Below are 15416 nucleotides of genomic sequence, written 5' to 3'. Positions count from 1 at the left end.
CCAATCACACTGATTGCCCCCCCCCAATAAAGAGAACCTGTCACCACCCCTCATAGTACCTGTCACTCACAGTCCATCAGAGTACCTGTCATAGTCCATCAGAGTACCCGTGTACCTGTCACAGTCCATCAGAGTACCCGAGTACCTGTCACAGGCCATCAGAGTACCCGAGTACCTGTCACAGCCCATCAGAGTACCCGAGTACCTGTCACAGTCCATCAGAGTACCCGAGTACCTGTCACAGTCCACGAGAGTACCAGAGTACCTGTCACAGTCCATCAGAGTACCCGAGTACATGTCACAGTCCATCAGAGTACCCGAGTACCTGTCACAGTCCATCAGAGTACCCAAGTACCTGTCACGGTCCATCCGAGTACCCGAGTATGTGTCACGGTCCATCCGAGTACCCGTGTACCTGTCACGGCCCATCAAAGTACCTGAGTACCTGTCACGGCCCATCAGAGTACCCGAGTACCTGTCACGGCCCATCAGAGTACCCGAGTACCTGTCACAGTCCATCCGAGTATACCGAGTATGTGTCACGGTCCATCCGAGTACCTAGGTACCTGTCACGGCCCATCAAAGTACCTGAGTACCTGTCACGGCCCATCAGAGTACCCGAGTACCTGTCACGGCCCATCAAAGTACCCGGGTACCTGTCACAGCCCATCAGAGTATCCGAGTACCTGTCATAGCCCATCAGAGTACCCGAGTACCTGTCACAGCCCAGAGTCCCCGAGTACCTGTCCCAGTCCATCTGAGTACCCGAGTACCTGTCACAGTTCTTCTGAGTACCTGAGTACCTGTCACAGTTCATCTGAGTACCTGAGTACCTATCACCGCCCTTCAGAGTACCCAAATACCAGTCACCAGTCCATCAGAGAACCTGTCACCAGGCCATCAGAGTACCCGAGTACCTGTCACCAGGCCATCAGAGTACCCGAGTACCTGTCACCAGGCCACCAGAGTACTCAAGTACCTGTCACCAGGCCATCAGAGTACTCACGTACCTGTCACCAGCCCATCAGAGTACCAGAGTACCTATCTGCAGTCCATCGGAGTGCCTGCATACCTATTTGCAGCCCATGCCTCATAGAATATATACATTGGGTTTTTTTTTCCAAAATGGGGTCATTTTGTGAGTAATTGCACTGTCCTGGTGCTCCAGGACCTTCAAAATTGTGATAGGTAGGAATGAAATGAGATCTGTCATTTATGCTCCTAGAACGCCTGAAGGTGTTCAATGTTCGGCCTCTCTATGTGACCAGGCTGTGTAAAAGTCCTACACATGTGGTATTGCCATACTCGGGAGGAGTAGCAGAATGTGTTTTGGGGTGCAATTTTTGCTATATACATGCTATGTGTTAGAAATATCTTATAAATTGACAATTTTGTGTAAAAAAAAATGCGTTTTCATTTTTTTCCACATTTTCAAAAACTTGTGGAAAAAAATGAACCGTTCAAAAGACTCATTATGCCTCAAAGATTATACGTTGGGGTGTTTGCTTTCCAAAATGGGGTAATTTTATGGAAAATTCCATTGTCCTGGTACTCCAGGGCCTTCAAAAGTGTAATAGGTGGTTGAGAAATGAGATGTGTCATTTTTGCTCGTAGAACGTCTGAAGGTACTACTTCAATGTTGGTGCTCTGTATGTAGCCAGGCTGTGTAAAATTCTCACACATGTGGTATCACCATACTCAGGAAGAGTAGCAAAATGTATTTTGGGGTGTAATTTGTTATATGCATATGCTGTGTGTGAGAAATAACCTGATAATATGACAATTTTGTAATTTGGGGGGTATTTGTACTTTCCTGACTTAAATGAGATACACCTGAAGGCCTGATCAGATGTGATCAATTTTCAGTGATTGGCACCATAGTTTGTAGACTCTATAACTTTCACAAAGACCAAATAATATACACTAATGTGGGTTATTTTTACCAAAGATATGTAGCATTATAAATTTTGGCCAAAATTTATGAAGAACAATTAATAATTAGCAACAATTTATTACACAAATAAAGAAAAAGGCATTTTTTTCACAAAATTTACGTTTTATTTTATTTATAGCACAAAAAATAAAAAACCCACTAGTGATTAAATACCACTAAAAGAAAGCTCTATTTGTGTGGAAAAAAGGACGCAAGTTTCATATGGGTACAGTGTTGTATGACTGAGTAATTGTCATTTAAACTGTGAGAGCGCTGGAAGCTGAAAATTGGTCTGGTCAGGAAGGGAGTGTAAGTGCACTGTATTGAGGTGGTTAAAGGCTAATATGCAAGTTGTTGTCATAAAAAGTGTTTGGGGACCTGGGTCCTGCCTCAGGGGACATGTATCAATGCAAAAAAAGTTTTAAAAACTGAAGTTTTTTCGGGAGCAGTGATTTTAATAATGCTTTAAGTGAAACAATAAAAGTGTAATATTCCTTTAAATTTCATACCTGGGGGGTGTCTATAGTATACCTGTAAAGGGGCACATGCTTCCCGTGCTTAGAACTGTCCCTGCACAAAGTGTAATTTCTGCAGGAAAAAAAGTCATTTAAAATCACTCGCGGCTATAATGAATTGTCAGCTACCTGTAATACAGAGAACAGTGTGGGGTTCCCTCAAATTCAATTACCAGGCCCTTCAGGTCTGGCATGGATTTTAAAGGGAACTCCACGCCAAATGGTCAAATGGCCAAATGGCGTGGCGTTCCCCATAAAAATTCATACCAGACCCTTTATCCGAGCACGCAAACTGGCAGGCTGCAGGAAAAGAGGGGGGATGAGAGAGCACCCCCCTCCTGAACCATACCAGGCCCCATGCCCTCAACATTGGGAGGATTCTTTGGGGTCCCCCCCAAAGCACCTTGACCCCATGTTGATGAGGACAAGGGCCTCATCCCCACAACCCTGGCCAGTGGTTGTGGGGGTCAGCGGGCAGGGGGCTTATCAGAATCTGGAAGCCCCCTTTAGCAAGGGGACCCCCAGATCCTGCCCCCTCATTTTAAATGGTAAAGGGGTACAAAAGTACCCCTACCATTTCACAAAGAAAGTGTAAAAAATTGTTAAAAAACACACACACACCTTTGCAAAAGTCCTTTATTAAAAATATATTTTTTTTTAAAAAGATTCCAGTGGTGGTAATCCACTCTTGCTATCCAGCGATGGATGATCATCTCTCCGGGGTCCAGCGATGGCTGATCTGATCCAGCGATGGCTGATCTCTCCCTCCAGCACAGCGCATCCATCCTCTGTCTCTACCGGAGACACTGCGGGAATCCCGGCAGCCCGACACTTCTTATCCGAGGAGGGTGGGGCCACCCATCACCTGACCCCGCCCTCTCTGACGCAGGGGGAAAGTCCAACTTCCCCAGTGACGTACGGGCGACCCCGCCCTCCTGTGATGTAACGCAGGTTTCCGTTACATCAGTTGTTTCTGTATTGTATTCAATATTGTACTTATTGAGGTCTATTTCTGTTATTTTGTATGTTCACCTGGCTTGTTCTAATAAAACTGAGATCAAAGAAATAGGGTATGTGAAATTATTGGGACAAGAAGGTTTAGCCATCTGCCCTAGAGACAAATCACTTCTGCTGCTTCAAGGTTTAATGTGTTGTGCATTTAGAAATGGTATTCTGCATACCTTGGTTGTAACGAGTGGTTATTTGAGTTACTGTTGCCTTTCTACCATCTTGAACCATCTGCCCATTCTCCTCTGACATCAACAACACATTTTTGTCCACACAACTTCCACTCACTGGATATTTTCTCTTTTTTGGATAGAGATGGTTATATGTGAAAATCCCAGTAGATCAGCAGTTTTTGAAATACTCAGACCAGTCTGTCTGGTACCAATAACTATGCCACGTTCAAACTCACTTAAATCCCCTTTCTTCCCCATTGTAGAGAAGCACGGATTATGAATGCAATGATATAAGGAGTGCTGGACATGACAGTGTGGATGAGGGACACAGAGGGTTAAGCTTTATGGGTGGAGCTGAGGAAAAAGGTTTGCAGGAAGCAAGTTCAGTGTAGGGGAGGGGTCATATAAAAGGGAGGGGTGTGGCTTTAGGGGATCATTCGGATCCCAGCGTGACACAGAGGAGGCAGTTTTTCTCTGCTCCTCTGTAATGGCCGACCTGGATGTGATTTTCAAGAGGCTGAGACGGGCGGCGGAGGCGTGCGGAGCGGAGTGGCTGCGGGACCGAGCGGGGACCTGGAGGACACCGCGGAGGATGTCGGGGATGCAGGTGAGGCGCCGCTGCGTGCGCGGAGGTCTCGGCCTCCGGCGCGTTTTTTCCCCGGGCCTACACCTCGTCCACCTCGTGACTGGCAGAGCCCGGGGGCCGACCGCTCGGTCCCCCCGGCGAAGAGGAAGGTGCCTGGCTCTCCCTGGTCCGGGTGGTCATTGCGCCGCCGACCGGAGGGGGGCGGGGCCTCGCGGCAAAATGGCGCCGGCTACGGGTCGGGCCGGCACCCGGGAACGGGCGGGGGGCTCTGGGTCCAGCCGCCTTGGGGGTGCAGCGGAAGGGGGGGGATCCTCGGACTGGGGGTTCCAGCATGGGGACACGCGCGGTGGGGGGGCAGGGTTGGCACGGGGGGGGGTCGCAGCTCCCGGGCTGGGGCGGGTGGGATGAAGGGAGCCACCGAGGTGCCTGGCAGGGCTGGTCTTGGACACCAGCATGCCGGGGGTGGTCGGGGGCCACAGGCACTGCGGGATGCGCCTGAACGCGCGGACCAGGAGGTCTGCGATTCGCCCAGGGGGATGGCGGCGCCCCCAGCGCGCACCGCGGAGGACAAGTCCGAGGGTGAGCTGTCGCAGGAGGAGGAATTTTCACATGCAGCGCACGAAACCATGACTGTCGGCAAGGCCCCGGTGCGGCCAGGTAAGTCACGTGATCTTTTGGTTCTGACGGAAGCCTTGGGGGATTTGCTGGGGGACCCGGTATCCCAGAACGGCAAGGGGATGGCATGTCGCCCTGGGGGGGCCCACGGACAGCTGCAGGACCTTCTTGGAGGGGCTGCGGGCCCTGGTGGGTAAGTTTGCCGGGGGTTCGGGGGCGCCGCAAGTGGGTCCCTGGATGGCTGCGGGCCCAGGGTCGGGGGGAGGGGGGTCCGGGGCCACGCCGGTGGTGGACCCCCCGACCGCTGCGGCTTCTGGGGGGGTGGTAGACATGGGGCCTGGGGGCACGGGGGTCCCCCCAGTGGTCACGGAACCTGGGGCGTGGACCGATGTGGTCAGGATTGCGGATGCTGCCCGGTGCGAAGTATATGTTGATTCGAGGGCCCGGTGGGGGCGTGCCTGGAGCAGGAGGTGCGGGAGAATATTGGCATGGGTGAGTATGTGGAGATTTTCTCTTTGCTCCCCCTTGAGAAGTTCCACTTGGATAGGGTCAAGCCGGACAGTTCAAAAAGGACGACGAGGAGCGGCGTAGGTATCGGTGATTCTGCGCACTTTCTCCAATTGGCTTCAGGCGTTCGCTGGCTTAGCTAGGGTGATTGGGGAGAAGAACCCCGAGCATTGCTCGGCGTTGTTCTGCTGTATGGACGCGACTGGAGAGGCTTATCGGGTGTATGGGGGGTGGCATGGCTGCGTTATGACGAACAGTCCAGGCAGCGGTGCGGCCGGAACTACGCTGGGACCACAAGGACATCAGCCTCTGGATGAGGCTTATGTCTGCGGCTCGGACTCCTGCTCCATTTCTTCAGGGGGGGGCGGGAGTGTGTTGTCCTCAGGGCTGCCGGCCGGGAAAAAGTGGGGTGTGTGCTGGCCCTTTAATGGGGGGCTTGTAAATTCGGGAGAGCGTGCCGATTTAAGCACGAGTGCTCCGGCTGCGGCGGCGCCCTCGCACTGTCCCGCTGTTTCAGGAAAGAAAAGCGTTCCGGCGATGTTGCTCACGAAAGGGATGACGCCGGTAACCCTGGAAAGGATACTTCCTTTCCTAAGTAAGTATCCGGATGGTGAGGCGGCGCGGGGGTTGATTTCGGAGTTTTCGGGACGGTTTCAGGATTCCTTGTTCATTGGCGGAGGTGCCCCCAGTGGCCCGGAACTTGCGATCGGCTTTGGTACACCCGGGGGGTGGTAGGCGAAAACTTGGGCAAGGAAGTGGCGTTGGGCCGGATGGGTGGGCCTTTCGAAGTGCAACCGTGGGGCGACCTGGTGGTGTCCCCGCTGGGTGTAGTTCCTGAGAAAGAGCCTGGGAAATTTCGCTTGCTTCATCACTTGTCCTTTCCTAAAGGGGGGTCGGTCAATGACTTCATCGGCCCTGATGCGTGTACGGTCTCATACTCGTCTTTTGATGCGGCGGTGAGGTGGGTCAGGCTTTCTGGATGCGGGGCTCTTATGGCCAAGGCAGATGTGGGGTGCCATTGGCGGGGCCAGTTCTATATGAGTAAGTGCCTGCCCATGGGTTGTTCCATTTCCTGCGCCTACTTTGAGGCGTTTAGCTCATTTTGGAGTGGGTGGTGAGTGACGTTTCGGGCCTGGAGTCGGTCATCCACTATTTGGACGACTTTCTGTGCGTGGGCCCCGCCTGCCTCCAGTGTGGGTGCGATTTTCTGTCCACGTTGCAGCACATTGCAGGTAAGTTCGGGGTACCGTTGGCGGGGGATAAAAAAGAGGGACCAGTTACGGACTTGAGTTTTTTGGGGATAGTGATCGATTCGAGGGCAATGGAGTGTCGATTGCCCGAGAATGAATTACTTGATCTGAGAATGGAATTGGTGGAGATGCAAGGATAGTAGAAGGTCCGGTTGAGGGCCCTGCAGTCTCTGTTGGGCTAGCCTAATTTTGCTTGCCGGATCATCCCTATGGGGGCGGGTGTTCTGCAGACAGCTGTCGGCAGCCTCGGCCGGGGTGAGTGTGCCTAACCATTTTGTGCGTCTGCGGGAAGGAACACAGGGAAGACTTGCGGGCGTGCCGTGAATTCCTAGCCTCTTGTAGCGGGCGGGACATGTGGATGTCGGGGCCAGCGAGCAATTTCGATGTGGAATTGGTCGCTGCCGTGGCTGGGTCGGCGGGTTATGGGGCGTATTTTCGGGGACGGTGGAGTGCTGACCCTTGGCCGCAATCTTGAGAGGTGGCGGGGTTGTTGGGCAACCTGGTTCTGCTTGAACTATTCCCGGTGGTGTTGGCATTGGAGCTGTGGGGGGAGGAGTTCCGTAATATGAAGTTGCGCATTAGTTGAGACAGGATGGGGGTGGTTCAGGTGCTCAACCATTTGGCTGCTACGGCGGCTGGTGTTTCGGTGCTTACGGCTCAATGTTTACGTTTCGGCAGTGCACATACCTGGGGTGGAGAATTCTTTGGCTAACTCGCTCTCTCGTTTTCAGTGGGACGAGTTCCGGGATCTGGCGCCGAGAACGGAGGAGTCTAGGGCGTCTTGCCCTGGGTGGATGTGGGGGATGCCCTTGTAGTCGCCGCAGGTTGGATTCAGGGGTCTTTGAGTGAGTCCACGTGGGCGGCCTATTCTAGGGTGTGGTCAGAATGGTTGAGTTGGAGCGGTTGGTCGGGGCTCCGACCAGCGCTGGTTGGGGCTGTATTGGGTGGCACGGAACATTGAGATGGGATTGGCACCTGCGTCGATTGATCGGAAATTGGCGGGGTTGGCATTTTGTTTAAGCTGTGGGGAGAGCCGGACGGGAATGCGGCTTTTTGGGTGCGGCAAACCTTGAAGGGGTATAGGAGGGAACGGAAAGGTCGGGAGGCGCACAGGCTGGTGAAGTGTGATAACTTGGTGGCGATTTGTTCCCGGCTTGTGGAAGTTTGTTCTTCCGCTTACAAGGCCATCCTGTTCACAGCGGCTTTTTCATTGGCGTTTTATGGGGCGTTTGGGACTGGGGAGTTGGTGTGTCGGTCTAAACGGGGTGCTGTGGGGCTGTTGGATCAGGATGTACAGGTGGCTGCTGATCGGGTGAGTATACGGTGGCGGAGGTCCAAGCCTGACCAGCTGGGCAGGGGAGTGGTGATTATACTGTTTGCCTTGCCAGGCTCGGCAGTGGGCCCTGTGGTGGCGGTAAGGGCCTTTCGGGCGGTGCGGCTGGAGGGGGGGGGGGGCCTTTCTTGCTGCATGCGGGGGGCTCTTTTCTCTCTAGGTTGCAATTCGTGTCAGTTTTCAACGGTGCCTGCGGACTGTGGGTTTGGACGACCGGGAGTACTCGTCGCACTCCTTCCGTATTGGGGCGGCCACTGAGGCGGCCCGATGTGGGCTGGCTGAGGCGATTGTTCGCCGGATCGGTCGTTGGGAATCTAAGAGGTTCCGTTCGTATGTCCGGCCGCAGTTGATCCTGGGGTGAGTGGGGGCGCGGCTGGGAGTGTTTTGCAGTATGGGGTTGGGAGTTACAGGTGTTATGGTATATTACGTTTGTTGGTTGTTATGTGTTCTGTGTTATGTTTTTTATTCCAGATGGAGGTTCCTCACGCCTCGTTTGGATCCTAGGGCACTCGGACGTGTGCTGGGGGGCCGGGAGAGGTGATGCTCAGCCGGCAGGCGGGCCGTTGGGAATTCCTGGGGGGAGGCTAGGTTGATGTGGTTGGGATTCCCGGGCATGCGGTGGGAGCGTGTGATGAAGGAAGTTGAGCGCTTTGCAATGAGGGACAGGCCCCCGGATGTGTTGGTCATTTACGCAGGGGGCAACGACCTGGGCATACGGAAGGAAAGGGACATCTTAGCTGATGTTAGGGCGGATGTTTTGCACTTACGAGTCCGCTTCCCGGGTACCATCTTGGTTTGGTAGGTCGTTGCGGGCAGATCGGTGGGGAGGTGGGCTAGGTCCATGGTAAGCATCAACAAAACCAGGATGGGGGTCGGACGTGGGTATTGACCTTTGGTCATTGGGTCTGCAGGAGGGTATACAAAATAGCTCTTAGGGTGTGGGGTGGCCCTCAAGGTTGAGGGGGTCACCCTTTCGGGCTGTGGCGGTGTGTTTTCTGGTGGTTTCTGACGGTAGACAGGTACTCAGAAGGGATCTGAGGGTGTGGGGGGCTCATCTAACGATCGGCCCCTCTGGGTATTCCTGAACGTTGGAGGGAATACGGTTATGTTCACTGGCGGAAGTTGTCTCCGACCGGTCACAGGTGGAGGCCTTTGGGAAGTTGGTGAGGTGTACCGCAGTGATTTGGTATTGGCTTAAGTGGGGTCACCGTCAGAGATCACCAGAATGGGCAGTTAATGTTATTTAATGTGGTTTAATGGTAATAAAGTTATTTATATTTATATATCTATATATATTTAGATATTTTCATATTTACAAGTTATTGGAGTGAATTTTGAGTTATGTTTAATAAAGGCTGTTGTGGCCAGTTTACTCCAACCTATGGTGTGGTCTCGTTTCTAATAGGGGAAGGTATGGGTAAGGAATAATATAAGGGGAACATTCAGACTACACTAGTCAAGAGAAGCACGGATTATGAATGCAATGATATAAGGAGTGCTGGACATGACAGTGTGGATGAGGGACACAGAGGGTTAAGCTTTATGGGTGGAGCTGAGGAAAAAGGTTTGCAGGAAGCAAGTTCAGTGTAGGGGAGGGGTCATATAAAAGGGAGGGGTGTGGCTTTAGGGGATCATTCGGATCCCAGCGTGACACAGAGGAGGCAGTTTTTCCCGCCCTCCCGCCCTAATGTTATGTGTTTGTTTTGTTGTGTCGTTTGTTGCTGGTCTTTTCTTCTTTTGCAGGTTTCGTCGGTTGTCACGGCAGCTGAAGGTTTTCCTGTGTTGGCGGTGTGTTTTCTGGTGGTTTCTGACGGTAGACAGGTACTCAGAAGGGATCTGAGGGTGTGGGGGGCTCATCTAACGATCGGCCCCTCTGGGTATTCCTGAACGTTGGAGGGAATACGGTTATGTTCACTGGCGGAAGTTGTCTCCGACCGGTCACAGGTGGAGGCCTTTGGGAAGTTGGTGAGGTGTACCGCAGTGATTTGGTATTGGCTTAAGTGGGGTCACCGTCAGAGATCACCAGAATGGGCAGTTAATGTTATTTAATGTGGTTTAATGGTAATAAAGTTATTTATATTTATATATCTATATATATTTAGATATTTTCATATTTACAAGTTATTGGAGTGAATTTTGAGTTATGTTTAATAAAGGCTGTTGTGGCCAGTTTACTCCAACCTATGGTGTGGTCTCGTTTCTAATAGGGGAAGGTATGGGTAAGGAATAATATAAGGGGAACATTCAGACTACACTAGTCAAGTGCTCGGTTTGAACTTCAGCAACTCGTCTTTACTACATATAGATGCCTAAATACATTGAGTTGCTGCCATTTGTTTGGCTGACCAGCAGTTTGTGTTACTAAGAACTTGAACAGGTGTACATAATAAAGTGGCCAGTGAGTGTATGCTGATAGTGCTTGGTGGAGTTCCTGTAAACTACTATTGCCCTGTCCAGTCAATTGGAGAATGTTTTGGAACAGGAGAATAGTAGTTGGTGGGGATTAGTTTTGAAGCTAGACCCTAGTAATAATGTGAATACAGTTCCAATACCCAGAGCGCATTTTCCGGCTAATAAAATAATAACAGGCATTTGTTTGTGTTTGCTATTAGGACAGACTTTAACTTTTAAATGTTTAACATAACTAATAGTTTCTCTTTAAAGAGGTGAGTCCCCAGAGTTTGACTGAGCATAGAGTACATGCCGTTGATAGTGTTTATTCAATAGTTCAATTCGGACATTTGGACAATTGAGTTATTTAATTACCTTACACATTTTGTTTAGAAAAACTCATTACCAAAAAGCATGCTCTATGCATTTTCTATCAGATCCAACTCCAAAGCAGTCACATAAAGTTAAATCTTATTTTAAGGCACATTTCACCCTGGAACAGACCCATTCATCAAACTTAATGCTGCAATGTTGGAATTTGATTCCAGCCAGGGGTCTTCAAGCAGAAATAATAATGGGGGGCCCTTCCAGACCAGCGATTGCTCTGTCTCCATCTATCTGTATCACTCTTTTTTTTTAGGTCACTCGCTTGCTATAACTTCTAGCTGGAGTGAAGACATTTAAAAGAACTGTCCTTTTAAAGCAGACCTATTCTCTAAAATGCATTCACATTTAAATAAACTTTTAACCCAAAACCTTGTAATATAAAGTGACTGAATGAGCTGAAAATGTTACTTTATAAAAGAAAAGGTAATTTGAGGATGAGGCGGGACCAGGGGAAATTATCAGTGCCAAAGATTTGGCTTGTGTTTTCTGTAGGAGGATGTTGGGAGGACTAAATGTGAAAGAGCTCTGTTGTGCCGTCTTTTGATGTCAATCTCAGGTTATAGTCAGTCTAATATATATATATATATATATATATATATATATATATATATATATATATATATATATATATATATATATATATATATACACATACATACACATATATTATTCATATATATATATATATATATATATATATATATAAGAGGGCCAGTATGGTGGCCCATAATTATGGGAGGAGCCCGGAGGGTATATAATCAGACCACCCACAACGGTCTGTATCGGTTCCAGTGCAAGGTACTGCACATCAAGGGGCCGACTCTTCTCAGCTCCCTCACGGTCGACTATCTGTGCGTCCAATCGCAGGTGCACTTCGGCTTCTTCATTCATGGTCTTCGTCGGCGGTTCCCCCTCATGGTCGCAGATAAGTAGTATCCAAATCTTTTCATATCATGTGCAAACTTGCGGCTTATCATGCTTACTATCCTGCACCCCTTTCGCAAAACCTACCTCTGAGTTGTTGACACTCATGTCCCGACATCTTTCGGCACAGGCATAGTACATTCGTAAATTCCTTCTACCAAACATACGATTCATTCATAGATCCAAGCCTCCGAGTCGATGTCGGTCGTTCTCCAATATCACTCGCCATAGGCTTCACTAGTTATAAGATTCACTGTTCTCATCCTTTTTTGAGATAAACAGGTATTGTTTGTATGGGTTTCTGTGGCTGATTGAGGTGTAATTAAACCCACCTGATGTCTTTCCTGCACTTGACTAGCCTGGGGGGATGGGTGGTTGATAGGTGTTTGGTTTCAGTAAGGAATGGCATACACTCTACAACCAATTCGTATCAGATACTCATTACTGCCAATTTATATCAGATTCATCTCATACATTTTTTAAGCTGATTCGTGTCAAATGCATTGCACAGGCTGACTCTGCCAACTCACTGCGTGTCCACGTAGTTGTACCTTTGAGATCGGTCGTATATCTTCATCGATTGTCCCATGCTCGGACCGCTACACACTCGCTGTTGCAGGTAGGACTTTGTTGTTACCGCTCCTCTAAACTCTAGTAGTTACGTTATCATGTTCGTTTATCATGTTCGTTTTGCAAAAAGTCGCACTTACGCCACCGTAAGTCTTTCTATGTCATCTTTCATGTATTTCATGCTTTCTACCCAACGCGGGTTTACTTGAGCCGTTCACTTCACTGCGATGCGGTCAAATCCGACATTCAAGCCCTTTACTCACCTCGCGTCTACGTCTGATTCGAATCTAGTCGCAACTTCGCTTCTATGTTTCAGATCCTCAGCAATCACAAAGCCCCTTCAACCGCCATCACCATTTAGTTGATTCGAACCCAGCCATATCATCGGCAATACGGTCAGATCTGTCATACGAGCCCCGTAGTCACCTCACATCTATGGCAGATACGAATCTAGTCGCAACTTCGCTTCTATGTTTCGGATCCTCGGCAATCACAAGCCCCTTCAAACCACCATCACCATTTAGTCGATTCAAACCCAGCCATATCATCGGCAATACGGGCAGATCTGTCATACGAGCCCTGTAGTCACCTCGCATCTACGGCCGATTTGAATCTAGTCGCAACTTCGCTTCTATGTTTCGGATCATTGGCAATCATCAGCCCCTTCAACCACCATCACAATTCAATCAACCAGCCATATCCTCAGCGATACGGTTGGATCCCATATACGAGCCTCTCAGTCGCATCCACGGAGGATTCGAGTCTAGTCGCAGCATCGGCGCAACGATTCCAGTCCTTTCCAAATGGAACTCTAACATCCAAGCCGAATCCTGTTGCATCTCCGACTCAAATGAGTCAAATCTTTCACAGACTATTCCATAGCTATAACCCAGTTCAAACTAGTCACATCGACTGTACGAATTCAGCAGTACTGACGTTTCACTTTCTCAGTCTATCCATACATGATCATACACAATTCTCTCCACCAATTTGCTCAGTGTCGCGCACGGTCATTCCTACATAATCACATTTCCTCTATAACCTTTTCTTTCGCCTTTCAACAAAGCTCCTTGCAATCGCTGCAAGCATCAATGCAATGGCTCAATACGGCCACTCATCTCCAGTAGCAACACAGCTGCTCTCCTCATTCCTACACACTTATAATTGAATTTTATATATTATATATTTTATGAATTGAATTTATAGATTCAAATAAAGCTGCTTTCTTGCAATCGCTGCAAGCATCTCTGCAATAGCTTAATACGGCCACTCATCTCCAGTAGCAACACAGCTGCTCACCTCATTCATCCATCCATTCATTCATTCTCACCTCATAATTCAAATAAGGCCGCTTCCTTGCAATCGCTGCAAGCATTTCAGCAAGTGGCTCAAACTGCCACTCATCGTCTCCAGTAGCAACACGGCTGCTCATCATTTTCTCTGTCACTTTCCCCTTTTTAGGCCAGTTAGAACACCAGTTAGTCCACCCTGCACCAGGTTTGGACAGTATCTCCCAAAAAAAAAAAAAAAACATTGTCGAGGGCTTGCATCTTCACCAGGGGGCCAGCTTTGCCCCAAAGAGCTCTTTGCAATCCCCCTTGTCAAAACGAAATTCTCATGTCACCTTACTACAGGCTCCCGGTCAACTCAGTTCTCGACCCCAACCAGTCGACTTCACAACTAGTGCATTAAGTCAGGTGTTTAGTTCAATGGGATTCCCCCTTTCTCTTAAACACTCTTTCACTACATATTTTTACTTCACATACAGAATTTGACCTGCTCCTGAGGCGTTAGCAACTGTCACATACTTCTGTGCACTTCACTCTGTTTTCGAAGCACAAGCCTTCAATACGCAGACAAGGTCGCCTAATCTCCATACTTACTGGCAGTGCAAGCATTAGTAGACCGAACCCACGTCAATTAACTACAGATCGCAACATTTCTACTTAGTATACCAGACTCCAGCTACCCACCCCAGTCCGCCCTGGGGCGCTCTGGTTCATTAGTCTGTGCCGAGCACAGACTGGCACCTGAGCTATCGGTTACCTAGCCAGTCACCTCCTGGCTCACCTCGGTTGTCACGCATTCTTTTGCGTTTTCTAAAGTCACACTCAACAGCGCTCAAGCGCAAACCAACTGTCACTATGGCTGACGTTCCTTGTCCTATTCTTCTTGTTTCCTTCCGCCTTTCATCTTATCTACCCAACGAAACTATCCCCTCCTACCTTTGCAACTTACCTCAAACATACGCACCCCCCCTTGCTTTTAGTTGACGCTATGTCGCAGGCAGACAGTGAGAACTTTGCCTCAGCCCTGCCATCACCCTTTACGGGCTCAGCAAGCAGCGGTTTACAGTCTCACAAGAGCTTGGACCAATAAAAATAAATAAAAAAAACTCATAGCAGAATGGTGTCGCAGGAGTAAATCCTACCCTGCCGCAGCCAGGAAACCAAGCCTTTAGGCTACTGTTTCCACCGCCAGTGGCAGCCCTTCCAGGCACCACTTCAGTCTATCTTCTTTGCGACTACTCAGCTGCACTCCTGGGTAACCACACTGTCAACAGCAGTCGCCGAAGTCCAAGCAGAGTGACAGCCCTGGAGGTACGCCCAGCCGTGCCCCTACCAGCTCCAGTCACCCCCGTCATTCCCGTACCTTCACTTACAGATACACCCAACTTCTGCACCATCGTCTTCCCTGCACACCTTGTCCTAGCAGGGCATCTAGGAGGACATCTTGGATGACAACGACGTTAACTTAGCATCCCTCCTCATAGCAGTACACAACTTGGCCTAGAACAAGTCATATTCGCGGGGAGATGTCTCCATCATCCTGAAGGCCAGAGACCCTTTACTTAATCACAAGCTCACTGTCACAGAGTTTGTGCTGGCCTTGGGGACAGTCAGAGACATGCTAGGCAGAGCAACCCCAACAGGAGGGTAGAATTGGACCTGTATCTGCATGCATGCAGCAGGTCACAAGTACGCAGGGTGCCCATCCGTTGACTATCACCGCTCATTTTCAGCCAAGGCAGCAGCCAGACTCAAGGGGATCCTTTACCTCCCATCTTTTAGTGTTTCTCTTCCAGGTAAAGACCCTGACTAAATCCTTAAATTAAGATGTGCCAGCTATAGCAGATCTGCCCATGGGAGTCGAATTTCTCACAAATTGGAATGGCATGCCAATGTGTATTCACTCAGCATCTCTCTCTTCATCTCAGGTAGTCA

Source organism: Lithobates pipiens, unplaced genomic scaffold, assembly GCF_037356315.1.
Source record: "Lithobates pipiens isolate NorthernLeopardFrog02 unplaced genomic scaffold, aLitPip1_a1.2 Scaffold_1, whole genome shotgun sequence".
Classification (NCBI taxonomy): domain Eukaryota; kingdom Metazoa; phylum Chordata; class Amphibia; order Anura; family Ranidae; genus Lithobates; species Lithobates pipiens.
The sequence above is the reverse complement of the archived record's forward strand: the minus strand, read 5'-3'. Positions refer to the sequence as shown.